The 13,661-nt window shown below is 38.7% G+C and overlaps 1 long non-coding RNA gene across 1 annotated transcript; it reads right to left on the bottom strand.

Annotated features, from left to right (window-relative positions):
• Positions 1-4,383: 4,383 nt before the first annotated feature.
• LOC119716565 (uncharacterized) lies at positions 4,384-8,852 on the bottom strand. Its single transcript, XR_005264807.2, has 3 exons — positions 8,565-8,852; positions 8,156-8,361; positions 4,384-6,134 (listed from the first exon to the last, which is right to left on the bottom strand). It is a non-coding gene; the product is annotated as an uncharacterized lncRNA (long non-coding RNA).
• Positions 8,853-13,661: the final 4,809 nt, after the last annotated feature.

The raw sequence follows: 13,661 nt of genomic DNA, 5'->3' as shown, positions 1-13,661 counted from the left end.
TCCATATATATTTTGATATAGAAACTTAAATCTCATTGACCAATTGACCATCAGTGAGATTGAGGGCTCTGTAGGAAGATTTTGGTCCTTCAAAATGCAATTGAATGGAAAATGGAAAATCCCACTATTGTAAACAAAAAAACAAAACAAAAAAAAAAAAAAACTTCTTCGAAAATGTGAGAAGAATTACTGAGACCAACTCAGTAACCGAGCCGTCTGAACAAATTAGGTGCCAGAGTTTTCACAAAATATGCATATTCTCCTCAGCAAATGTTGGGCCAGATTTCTAAAGATATGCACTAAATCTAAATCAACATTGCCAGTCATTGATTTCAGCAAGAATATGTTACCTCGACACTCTTTAATCCTGCCTCAAGTGCAGCTGCTGGCATATAGGAAAACCATATCTGAATTTATGCTAATTTAATGTTACAAGAGGTGGAAGGAATAATAGGAGATATCTAAACTATTCGGGTGTAAATCAGGTGCAGTTGAACTTTGAGCTGAGTTCTCTTCTCATTCTAAATAATCTGACTAAACAGGTTGTTCAACTTGGATTATTATTCTTGACTCAGAAAATCCAGATTTTTCAGAGAAATTATAGTTTATTTCAGGTAAAATTATTAGATACCTGTTTCCTAGCTTATATTTTTATAAGCATAGTGTAGACCTATCAGAGTATCAGAAGGGTGTCCTTTCAATCCAGCAGACCTGTCTGTCTTAATGGCTCGGAGAAGGAAATGGTAGAGATCAAGAGAAAGCGAGCAGCAGCAACAGAAACCTCTACAGATTCTCTTGATAGGGATTTTCTAACTTTGTCATTTAAAAGTCAACTGCCTAAATGTCAGCTAGTCCCCTGGGCTCCTTTCTATCCAAAGAGAAGGAGGCACCTCCAGAAAGCTATTCATCTCATCCTAAAGTAGATATCTACAACAGGTTCGGTGAATCACTCTTTTCATTTTTATCCTATGGCTATGAAGGGAATGTGACGAATAAGTTTTAGATGCCTGAATCTGGTAAATTGAATACTGCCCTAGTGTTCTTTTTTCACTCCACTTTGAAAATTCGCTTTTGGATTTTCTTCACCTTTGTTGTATTGCTTTTGGGTCTTGGTTCTGTTTCTTGCCACTGCTGCCGAGCTGTATCATGCCTGACCCAACCTCACTCACTGACCCAAACCAAAGCCCACTGGAAGATTCTCCTTATGAATGATCTTTGGATCAGAGTTTAAGGAAAAAGCGGTAGAAAGGCAAAAGCATTCACCAAGATTATTCCAGAACAGCAAGCAAGTCACTTTACTCCAATCTGTGAAGGAAAAGTTCTCCCTTGACACTGCCAATGCATCAGTTAGCCCACTTTGGTCCAGAAGGTCAGCAGTTTTTTGATCTTGTATGTTATGCTGTCACAGATAATTTGACAACTGCATCAAAACTGATCCATATGGCTGCTGTTCACTTCTGGCCAGTAGAAAGGTCAATGAGAGGTGTATCAAAAATTTGTATTGCAAGAGTCTTTCTGAATTCCAAAATTCCCTCTATTATGGAGCTAGTTAAAAGTTTAGAATCATAGAATCATAAAACCACAGAATGGTTTGGATTGGAAGGGACATTAAAGACCACCCAGTTCCAACCCCCCTGCCATGGGCAGGGACACCTCCCACCAGACCAGGTTGCCCAAAGCCCCATCCAGCCCGGCCTTGAACACCTCCAGGGATGGGGCATCCACAGCTTCTCTGGGCAGCCTGTGCCAGTGCCTCACCACCCTCTGAGTGAGGAATTTATTCCAAATATTGAATCTAAACCTACCCTCATTTATTTTAAATCCATTCCCATTTCTCCTATCCCTACACTCCCTGACAAAGAATCCCTCCCCAGCCTTTCTGTAGGCCCTCCTTAGGTACTGGAAGGCCGCTGTAACATCTCTCCGGAGCCTTCTTTTCTCCAGGCTGAACAACTCCAGGTCTTTCAGTCTGTCTTTGTAGGAGAGGAGCTCCAGAACTTTGATCATTGTTGTGGCCCTCCTCTGGACTCAATATAAAAGACCCACAACCATTTTATTAGATTTTAGCAATATTTAAAATATTGCTTTTTAAACTGTGTCCTGCTTGTCACTGAGGCAAAATCACATGATTAACTGACTTTTTTCCACTTCTGAAAACAGGATCAGTTTATTTAGCACATGAACAGTCAACTATTTCTAGTATCATACACCAGTACCATGAGAAAGCAATTATAGCGGAGGTTGCATTCAGTGACACTGTATGAAAATCTCTCAATTTTTCTACCCTAAGATTAGTGGAAAAGATTTCTTACTGAAATCAAAAATAGTTTGTTCAGTGCATCAAAATAGCTTGTATTCTTCAGAATTGTGGGTAAGGGAAGCCAGAAAATAAAACAATCTGTTAAATGTGTTATCAACAAAGAGAAGCTGTCAGTCATGGTACTGCACTGTACATTACAAAAATGGGAAAAAAAAATGAACCTGGACTCAAAAGCATCCATTTATTCTGCATATATGAGAAAAACAAAGCTGTTATACAGATATTTTACTGATTTCCTTATAATAACAGAATTCTTCTTGAGAGAGCTGTTGACAGAACAAGAATCTAGAATCTGGAAACTTGTTTGCAAGTTATGATCAGAAGTGGTCCACGCCTGATGAAGTGGATGGGTAAAGATGAAGAAAAGCAACAGTTAAATTCTCAAAAACTCTGGAAGCGTATCTGAGAGCTTCCAACTCTGAAGATTAAGGAGGAAAAAAATAGGAATAGAAAGCACCATTGCATTTAAATTTGCAAACAATTACCGTATAAATAATAAGTCTGTTTAGAAAACCCAACCACAGTTGAAAATCATTTCTAAGCAGACTGGAGGAAAACAATTTGCATTTTCAGTTCAGGTATGTCTGCCTACATATTTATTCATATCTATCTACCTATATGAATCTACGTGAATTAAACACACAAATAAGAACTTCATTAAATGAAACTTTGATGTTTTTTTACATAATTTAATCAAAACCAAAGGTTCTTTATCATTTTCTCACCAGAATGAATAGGATATAGGCACAGTAAAATGTCCCATTATTGGAATTTCATTATTATGCAGTGCCATGCATTTACTATTATAATGTAAAATAACATAAATATTCAAATATCTCTGTCCAATATGGAAATTAACAGAAATATATATATACATTAGCAAAAGGAAGGGAAAATAATAAGTTCCAGAGCTACTCTGTCTTTCTCACAAATGAAAAGTAAATGGATAATTTAAGCCTCAAATCAGATTCCACTTTTCCTACTAGTACTATCTTAATGAACATTTGGAGTTTAAATCTAGTTCAATAATGACATCTTATGACATGTGACCTTTGATCTCCTACATACATAGCTGTTATACTGCTCAGTTTTATTTTCAGTATGAAAGTTAATCATGCCAGTGCAATATCCTCCACTCCATGCCATGTAGTTGAGTTACAAAAGTTTTTTCATGTCTGTTGTTAATAGAGCAGTCCATGTCCTTAATAACAGCTTTGGTCATCCTAGGATAGTTCATCTAGCTTAAATTCCTGTTTCCACATGTGGCCAATAGAAATTGTTTAGAGAAAACACAAACATACAGGACTTGAATCAAGTGATTTCTCTGAGCTATATTTCCGAAGTAACTAGCTGAATTCCTGAGACTACATCTTCAGAAAGCCTTACTTAGACCTTGTCTGGAGAAAGAGAGAGAAGGAAAACAAGAATGAGAATAAACAACACAATGAATGTTCAGCAAGGGGAGCCCACAACAAAGTGGAAAGACTAAGGGCGAGCCTATTTTAGGGTGTCAATGCAGCCAAGGAGAGTGGTTTTGAAGAAAATCATTTGTCACCATTTTGTGTGCTTTGGTTCGTACTGCAGAATGGTCTCTGACCATATTAACTGGATCCTTTTTGGATGAAAATAAATCTGATGGTGACCTCCAGGACTATATCCTCAGCCCTGAAAGAGTATGCAGTCTATAGGACAACACTAGGCTTAGTCTCAAGCATGTAGGCATAGTGTAGGCACTGAGTCCTCAGCAGCAACCATTCTGCTCTACAAATATAGCTAGTGTCTCTTACTACTTGTCTATGAATATGGAGCCAGAAAAGCTCCCAAATGAAACACAGTCTGGTAGAGCCAACCCTCAAAGGTGACAGGATGACCAGAAAGGACTGCAAAAATTGTGCTACAACCCGCAATACCTTTAAGTTGACTGAAACTATGCTTGGGAGCAAGGACCTGAGTTCAACATTGAATTGGGCAGGGGAAGATGTTTTTCGAAAAAGACGTCCAAGAAAATGCCCACTTGACCTTCCCAGAAGCATCATTGTTAAAAAAAATGCAGAAATATATAATATTGATTGACTTTTGCTTTTTATTTCCAGAAATGTTAAAACCTTGACTGGGAGGAATTGGGCACATATGAACTACAGTGAAACAAATCTTACACTTCAAAGATGAAAATACTCATAGCTCATCGCAATCCATCTCCTGGCTTGCAGACCAAGGCCTTCAGGGAGCATGACAAATTTCCATCACCTTTTAAATGCCAATTTTGTGTTTTGACCTATGGCTTCAATAACTGATAAAAATCACGTATAACCATGTAATTCCCCAGTGATTACATTAATGCAGATGCTGAAAAGAATAAGTTACTTGAGTGAAAACCTTCATGAACTTAAGCAAACATAAAAATTTCTTCCAAATCTACCTTTCCCTGATAAAACAGAGGTTAGGCAATACATCACTAGGTACTTTAGAGAAAAGATTACTGCTCGCTGTTGTTTTATGCAAATTTTACTTCATTTAATCACATAAATCCCTTTTTGGTAAGTGATAAGTACATTTATAAAGCTCTTTCAGTTGCAAGGATGAAAAGCACTAGCTAAAAATGCTATCACCATTTTCACTGCAGAGGATTCAGAAGACGTGACTCTTGTAGTATGAGAGGAGCATGAAATAGATAGTCTGAGGCTACAGAACATAGCTTTCAATACAAACATAAAGTCATGACTAAATTTCAACATAAATCTAACGGAATCATTGGCACTGAAAAATTACACACCTACATGTTGCAAGTTACCTGTATTTTCTCTCTCTTAGCAAGGTATAAACTGGAGAAATCCTACCAGACTCCGTTATTCAGAAATACAGCCCTCTTCTCCTAACTTTGGCTAATTTCGCCAAGAAGGGGTCTACACCCACGGTAAACTGCTCCCTGAACTGGGGGTTGTCATGGACCACCTTAATAGCCCCTCAGTTTTAACAGGAATAGTGGTTTTACCAGTCCACGTTGCCCATGCCCCACTAGGAAGGCTATAAAGTTCCATGTGCATTACTGGCATGATTGTTTTGACCTACTTCATTCCTACCAGCATATGATGGCATATTTAATGTACCTCTAAATTTGGAGTAATTTTCATGCAGCACAGATTAAAAAAATATATGAGCAGTAAACTTCAGGCACTTTCACACAGATGGCAATGCAGTGTGAAATGTTATTCCATTTTCCCACACTAAGATAAGAAAGTATAAATGTCAAGTAAACTGGAGGTTTTCCTTTGGGGAAAAAAAATGCAAAAAGTTAGAAACCAGTGCCTAGATGGTGCTCAGCATCCCCCATTTTGTCACTTGTTATACAATCATGTTTTCTGCAAGGCAGTAGTTGATTCACTGGAATGTGTCACTCCAAACCACTATATTTTGCAATCTCTTACTGCCATCTTATGCCATTTTTTGTCACTGCACAACCCATGTCTTACTAAAAATTGTTAAAGAAATGTTTTCTCCCATATACCATTCTTTTCGTAAGCATGTGTCATCCTATCAGCTCATTATCATCTGGCTCTCCTTTCTGTACCCCCAATTCTGCAAGAAAATATTGAACGCTGAATTCTCTTTGAAGTTGATGAGAACCGAGAGACCCCAACACCTTTAAGGATTGTGTTCGAAAGGGTAATAATAAGCTCTCCCCTTCAAAACTGTTTCTTCAGTTGCTCATTGCTTTTCAAACATTTGGCTTGATTCTCATTTGCACTCCATGTTTCTCATTCCAGTACTGCACCGGGACTACAAAGTAAATGGAGACAGGCCTGTAGTCTTCCCTCTGTAAAGAGATGGCTATAAGTGGTGAAAACAGACTCACAGTATGCATTGTTCATGTAAAAAAATATTTGGAAAGGTTGTTGATTTAAACAGCTTTAGATGCTAGAACAAAATGAGTGAAACACAAGCAAAATTAGTGGTCTATAATATGATCTTTTAAAACAGTGGGTTTGTTTTCTTTGTCTAAAAACTCATTTAATGACTTGGGACCTCTGTGCGTGTTCTTTTTCTTGAATTTCACATTAAAATTCCAGTTTATATGTAAAGGAACACTGCTGGTGTTTCTCCAGTAAAGCATGAAAAATTGTCTTTAAGTATTAAAGACTGTTTTCTTGTTTTCTTGTCCCATCCACTTTAACAGATTTTCCACTGACCAAGCACTATCCCCAGCACTATCCATAAAAAACAATAGATGTTAGTTCTGTTTGAGACATTGATGATTAGAGTTTAGTAGAAAATATATCTTGTGGCTGATGTATTAGAGCAAATAGATTCATTTCTCTCCCATTCTTTTCTCTCATTCGGTTGTGGTTTTGTTCTGGTTGCTGCACTGATGAAAATTAACATAGAGCTCAGCTTCTCAATACAGCTAATGCAAACTAACCTTCCAATTCACAGCAAACCCTGCAATCACATTTTATGCCACATAAAGTCAATTTTCTTCAAATGCATCGACTTTAACCATTCCCAGCTATCGTACTCCCAAAGCACAATGTTGCAAGACGACTAACATTTGTATTGATTTTTCAATATGCACTAGAATAACTTCTTTTAAGCACACTTCAGTGATCACTCTAAATGACAATGCAATCAAATGAGAGCTGCAAAGTATTTCTTTGTTTGCTTCTCCCTAACACTGGAGCAACTTCTGTATCTCACTTAATAACACATTCACAGGAGAATCAACTAATGCATTAGGGACCTTGCCATCTAAAAGCAAAATTATATTCTTCTGTACTAAGATTCCTGAGAGATATTAATGTAAACTAGTTTTACTAAAAAAGGACAAATTGATGTCATGTTCTCCACTCTTAGACATCATTTGGCGCTTGTCACTACTCTTGCTCTGTGGCATACTCCAGTGTGGGGAAATCTAAATAGCTCAAAGTCCCAGTTTTCGGCTGACTTACAAGGAGGAGCGCAGAATCTAACCCTGAAAACTCTCCATACATGCCAGATTGATGTAAACAGAATCGTACGATTAATCTTGCAACTACCTGTTTTCATAAGTATTTGTATAACTCCCTATGTTGTGTATTTTTAAACGTGAGACCTAATTCGCCATTTCAGGTACAAAAGAGGGACCCATTGAAAATGGATGTTAGAGTCATTAGGTCATTTAAAATACCAGTTTCTTCTTTCCTTCCTTCCTTCCTTCCTTCCTTCCTTCCTTTCATCTAAGCCTAGTTAAAGATGTTGTGATCTTACTTCTACAAAAAGACAAAGAACAAAAATTAAGAAAGGTGATGTGTTAACAAGGCCAACCTCTCTCTCATTGAACACTGGTCTATTGAATACTGCGGGGGAAGACAGCAGATATGAGGCTCCGCTAATATTAAAAAGGGAAAAAAAAGTCATTTCTTTAACAAAATGTAATATGATACACTGTTTTGTGCTGAGGGAATAGAGATTATTTAGAGAATAATTCAACTCCCAGTAAGGTCCATAGATGTTACAGTACCGAGACCTACAATAAAGTAATTTGCCATTTTGACTTCAATAGCAAGCAAAAACATACTCTAACCCAAAGATGATGCATTTATAAATGCTGAAGGGTATTCTACACATCCCTAGGTTTATGTAGAGCAAAATGGCCATGGACATTCTATATTAAAAAAAAAAAAAAAATAGTTTCTTAGTACAGAAAGTAATCCTTCCATTGTACTTTTTAGAATATAATTTCTTGTTTGGAAAAAAGAAAAAGAAGAAAAAAAAAATCAGAAAAAATAAAGAGAGAGAGAAAGAGAGAGAGAAAATATAAAAACAAGTGATGTACAACGCAATTGCATATCACCTGCTTACCAATGCCCAGCCCAGCCCTGAGCAGCAGCAGCTCCTCCAGCCAACTCCACCAGTTTTATTGCTGAGCAGGACACCTCCTGGTGTGGGCCATCCCTTTGGCCAGCCTGGGCCTCCCAGCTCCCGGTGTACCCCCAGCCTCCTCACTGTCAGGGCAGCACGAGGAGCAGGAAAGGCCTTGGCTCTGTGTAAGCACTGCTCTGCAACAACTAAAACATCAGTGTGTTAGCAGCATTATTCTCATCTTGAATTCAAAACGCAGCATCATACCCACTACTGGGAAGAAAATTAACTGTATCCCAGCTGAAACCAGAAAACTAGGTAATCTACTTTTTGTGCTGAGTTATTGATTCCCAAATCACATTATACTACTACTACTATTTCAAACCCTAGAAGAATCTTCTCTGCTAACCAAAAACAAGATGAGGAGAGACAGTTCCCTCTACTCCATCTGTTGGCAGTCGCATGGTTTGAGGACAGGTCAGAAGGCTGCCTGATCCAGGTACCCCGGTGGCATGTAACTGCTGTGACAAGCATTTCTACCTGGAAACAACCATACTGCTGCACCAAGAGTCTGCTCTGGGACTCAGGAACACAAAGAAGCCTTAAGGCACCTTCTGACAACATGAACACCACCTGTGTCATGTAGGGTGATACTTGGGGCAGCTGCTCAGGATGGGGGCTGTGGTCCCTTGCAAGGGCTTATAGCTTCAGGGAGAAGAACTCTTGCCAGCAGGCACCTGATCTCCCCTTGTATTACAAAGCACAATGAGGTTCTGCCAGAGACATTGCTTCTAACGGCACAGATAACAATCAGTAAAGAAGAGGAATGTTTGTGCACAAAGTATTATCACTTTGCATGGTTTCACTGCAAACCCCATCATTGGGTACAGTCTGATGCTAGTCTAGGTCTTTGACATCAGGCTTAACTTTTCAGAAGGAACAGGGTTAGAGTTTGCAGGAAAACCTTTTCTGAGGAAGGACTTGAGTGTTAAGACTGTAAACTTCATCCTCCAAGAAATTCCAGGAATGTGGAAGAAATCTATAAAAGGTAGAGGAGAGTTCAGTGGATAGGAATTAGCCTGAAGGCCGCACCCAGGTGCACCCTTGGCAAGTTTGCAGGTGACACCCAGTTGAGTGGTGCAGTTGGCACAACAGAAGGAAGAGATGCCATCCAGAAGGATCTGGACAAGATTGAGAAGTGGGTCCATGTGAAGCTAACGAGGTTCAACAAGGCCAAGTGCAAGGTGCTGCACCTGGGTCGGGGCAATCCCAGACACGAGGACAGGCTGGATGAGGAGGGCAGCTCTGCAGAGAAGCACTTGAGGCTTCTGGTGGACAAAAAGCTTGACATGAGCCAGCTGTGTGTGCTTACAGCCCAGGAGGTCAACTGTGTCCTGGGCTGCATCAACAGAGGAGTGGCCAGCAGGGGAGGGAGGGGATTGTCCCCCTCTGCTCTGCCCTTGTGAGGCCCCACCTGGAGTGCTGCATCCAGGTCCAGGGCCCCCAGCACAAGAAGGATGTGGGGCTGTTAGAGCGGGTCCAGAGGGCTACAAGGATGATCAGGGGGCTGGAGCACCTCTCCTATGAATAAAGACTGAGAGAGCTCAGGCTGTTTAGCCTGGAGAAGGCTCAGAGAAGACTTCATTACAACTTTTCAATACTTAACGTGGGCTTGTAAAAAAGATGAAAAGCAATTTCTTTTTTTTTTTTTTTTTTTTTCAGGAAGACAATGACAGGACAAGGGGAAATGGTTTTAAACTGAAAGAGGGGAGATTCAGATTAGATATATGGAAGAAGCTCTTTACTCAGAGGGTGGTGAGGCCCTGGCACAGGCTGCCCAGAGAAGCTGTGGATGCCCCATCCCTGGAGGTGCTCAAGGCCAGGCTGGATGGGGCTTTGGGCAACCTGGTCTGGTGGGAGGTGTCCCTGCCCATGGCATTGGGGTTAGAACTAAATGGTCTTTAAGGTCCCTTCCAACCCATGTTGCTCTATGGCTCTATGATTCTATTAAGGTGAAAACCAAATCAACAGGGTTGAGCAGATGGAGTCAAAAGGCACAGGATATAGCTAAACCCCAAGGTCATCAATGGCAAGAATTTGAACCTTAATCACAGAAAATCTGAGGGGTAAAAAATGAAAGTTTGAAAAAAAAAAAAAAAATTTGAGAGAAAATACGTGCCTAATACTGTTTCTAAAGACAACGATCTTTCTAGTTTTCATTCCCCTGGGTACAAGAAAGCACCGACAGTCTCTTGCTGTCAGCTACCCTGGTCAAAATCTCCCACTCCTGCTGCTTCTCAGCCAAACTCATGCATGCAAAATCTCAGCTAATTTCTGAATTGTCACACCCTCTCGTAGTTATTCTTACATCTCTCATTCCCACCTTCTGCAGCTTACCCTTTTAACATGTAATTTAAAGAAAGTATCTGTTATAAGCTGAACATGCACCTTTACCGTTCGTTAGTATATTCATCATTTCAGATCATCAGACATCATTGAAAATAATCTTAAATAAGTAATTTACAAGACCTCTAACAACACCAAACACCAGTTACACATTGCTGCAAATATTTTTAAAAAATGAGGTGCCATGTATTAAAAAAATAATAAAAGGTCAATGACTAGCAGATTCAGAAAGTAGCAGAGTTTTTGCCTTGTCCTCCTCCTGCTATGCAATAGTGACATCTCATTTGAGTTGACAGCTTGGAAATGAAAAACTAAGGAAAGGAAATTTTCAGTCAGTATATAGTCAAATTATGGATTTCCTTGCTGCAGGAGATTCCTGCTACAAATTATAGGGTCAAGTCTAATGGCTGCCTGGGTAATTTTCTGAAAGCTAACATTTGTTGCATTGCATACCTAATTAATCTTACGCTTCAACACATTAAATTGTAACATGCCCCACTGAAAAAGAAGCTGTTTTTTGTCATGGTGCTGTGAGACTAAGATAGGTTCAGTATAGTTAAATAAATAAATGACATGTAACGGAAGGATCATTTTTTATTTTAATTATATATTTTTTTCTAATCCAAGGCTTAGATGGACAATTTTTAAGTATTGATTTCTACAACATCTATTTTCCATTGTGTAGTTTCCATTACATTAACAGAATCGTGAGTGAGCAGACAAATTCCAGGAACAGGACTGATAAAAGCTGTTTGGGGGAAAAAATACAGCCTTGGGCTGACACAGTTAAAGATTGTTGGTAAATCAGACCATAGACATGAGCAAAGAAGTGTGTCTCAGAACTGAGCCTCAGAAAGAAGTCCACCTGGAATAAAAAACAAATAAACAAACAAAAATATATATATACATATATATATGTATATGTATATATATATACACACATATATATATGTATATGTGTATATATATACATAGATATATATACATACATATGTAATTTTTTTTGCATTTTGAAGCTGAGACACAGGTCAGCAATCAGTCATGAGGAAGGGAAGTCAAAGAGATGGTGCATCTGAAATTTAGAGACTGCTTGTAGAAAGAGGGAGACTGAATCTCTCAAAATCCGTGTCTCTTCCTTGCTGCTGATTATAATAAAATAAGTCAGTGCATTACTAGCATCACCTGACAAAAAGGATGTAAGCATGAAATAGAAAGTTAGGACAGCTAAGGCACTGGAAAGTGAAAAAAATCTCTACCATCAGAGGGGATTTTGAGAACCAGGTAACCAAAAATAAATAAATAAATTAAAAAAAAATCAATGACTGCTTGGAAAAGAAGAGACTTGCTAACTTTGAGCCTCCTCTAACTTGTATTTTCTATTCATCTAGGTGGCATACTATTTCATCTAATTTTGAAAACAATCAGACTAATTAATCAATAAATATCTGACAAAGAAGAGTGAGAGGCTCTCCATACCATGAAATCTTTCCATCAAGATTACAAAGTTTTCTAAAAGTTCAGCCAGCACACTTTAAAACTTCTGAAAGTTGTGTGACTTTTTATGGAGGTCAGGACATGGGGATAGCTTTTGACCTTAAACTACTGCATTTTGTAATTCTCCCCTGTTGTATGGCTGCCTCCACAAAGCTCCTTTAAAGTGTTTCTGCTGAACATGTAATTGCTGGAAGTGCCAGGTTCCCAGTGGTCAAATTACAGAGTCATATTGCCTTGCTAAAAAGGAGCATTTGTGGGCAGTTAGCATTAAGTTGGCTAGCAGTGCTTATATTTAAGAAGTATACATGTGCATTCATTCACAGCTGTTCTGGATGCCTAAGAAAATATAAAATTATAGACTGGGGAAAATATGGATCATTTCCTCCATAAGTCATGAAAGTTCTAATGACATTTTAAGTAACAACAAGCTGAGAGGAGTATTAAACTTATTAAGCACGTACGTTTTAATTAACAGTTGCTTATAATATTTTAAACTACACTTTAGTCTTCAGATCCTAGAAAATTAATATTTTTAAGTTACCAATTTATATAAATATTGCTTCTTTTGATGCATAATTTTTGGTGCAGATTTGTTGCCCACAACAAATAATTCCAGCCCATTTCCTCACAAATGCAATGCTGAAGACCACTGCAAGGAGTCACTTCATTTAGCCTTTCTGTAACATTCATATCCTTGAACAGAGCCTGACTTTTTTCTCTTTGAGGCGCTGCTGAATACAGAACACGAGACATTTCAGTGAGATCTGCCACAGAAACTAGATTTAAACCTCATTTCTACTACTCTTAATTTAACTTTCTCTCTGACAGCTCTCTGCATGAGTAATACTGATACATCCCATGATTTAGGGCTTCATTCAGTCGTGACCAAAGACAACCACTGCCTTTTAATTGATTTCAGGAGCAACAGTATTAAGCTCTTTACAGTTTTACAGAAACCGTCAATAATGATGTTATGAGGGCTTTTTGTGTGGAGGGCTTTTGACTAGCAGGCTAAATCTATCAGCTCATTTCGTCAATAGCTAGCTACTGCCAGAGAACAGAAAACAATTTTGTTGTTCCCATTATACGCTAAATTTGACTTCAGAAAATAAAGAAATCTCCACCTTTATTAACAGGACTGATTTAAAGCTAGAAGTCAGATCACATCTGAGCCCAGCCTGAATCCATGGTTTTGCAGGGGCTACCTCTAAAATCACTTCACCTTGTCAAATCAGTATTTAGGTGGAAGACAAGGAGGAAAATAAATGACTGGTGTCTTTTCTGAGCCTGTGAGGTGTTGAGCTGTTTAAAGGAAGGTAAAAAATGTGATGAATTCATTCTTACTTTCCAGCAATGCTGTCTCTTCTCATGCTTGGGCAAAAAATTCTGTTCATAAGAATGGTGTCTTCCAGTTGGCGACATCTAGAGCAGAAACAAATGGGCTTAACCCTTTTTGACCAACCTCCCTTGCTGCAGAAATTATTAATATCCCTTGGGAATTCTGTAGGCAAGCTCAGGAAGCTACTAAGACTGGAGGCATTTCTCTTTCTCAGAGGGTTGTTAAAGGAAAAACTTTGGTTTTGCTTTAAAGTTCTGACTGGTCTCA

This window comes from Anas platyrhynchos, chromosome 3, assembly GCF_047663525.1.
Source record: "Anas platyrhynchos isolate ZD024472 breed Pekin duck chromosome 3, IASCAAS_PekinDuck_T2T, whole genome shotgun sequence".
In the NCBI taxonomy this organism is placed as follows: Eukaryota; Metazoa; Chordata; class Aves; order Anseriformes; family Anatidae; genus Anas; species Anas platyrhynchos.
The sequence above is the reverse complement of the archived record's forward strand: the minus strand, read 5'-3'. Positions and strand labels throughout refer to the sequence as shown.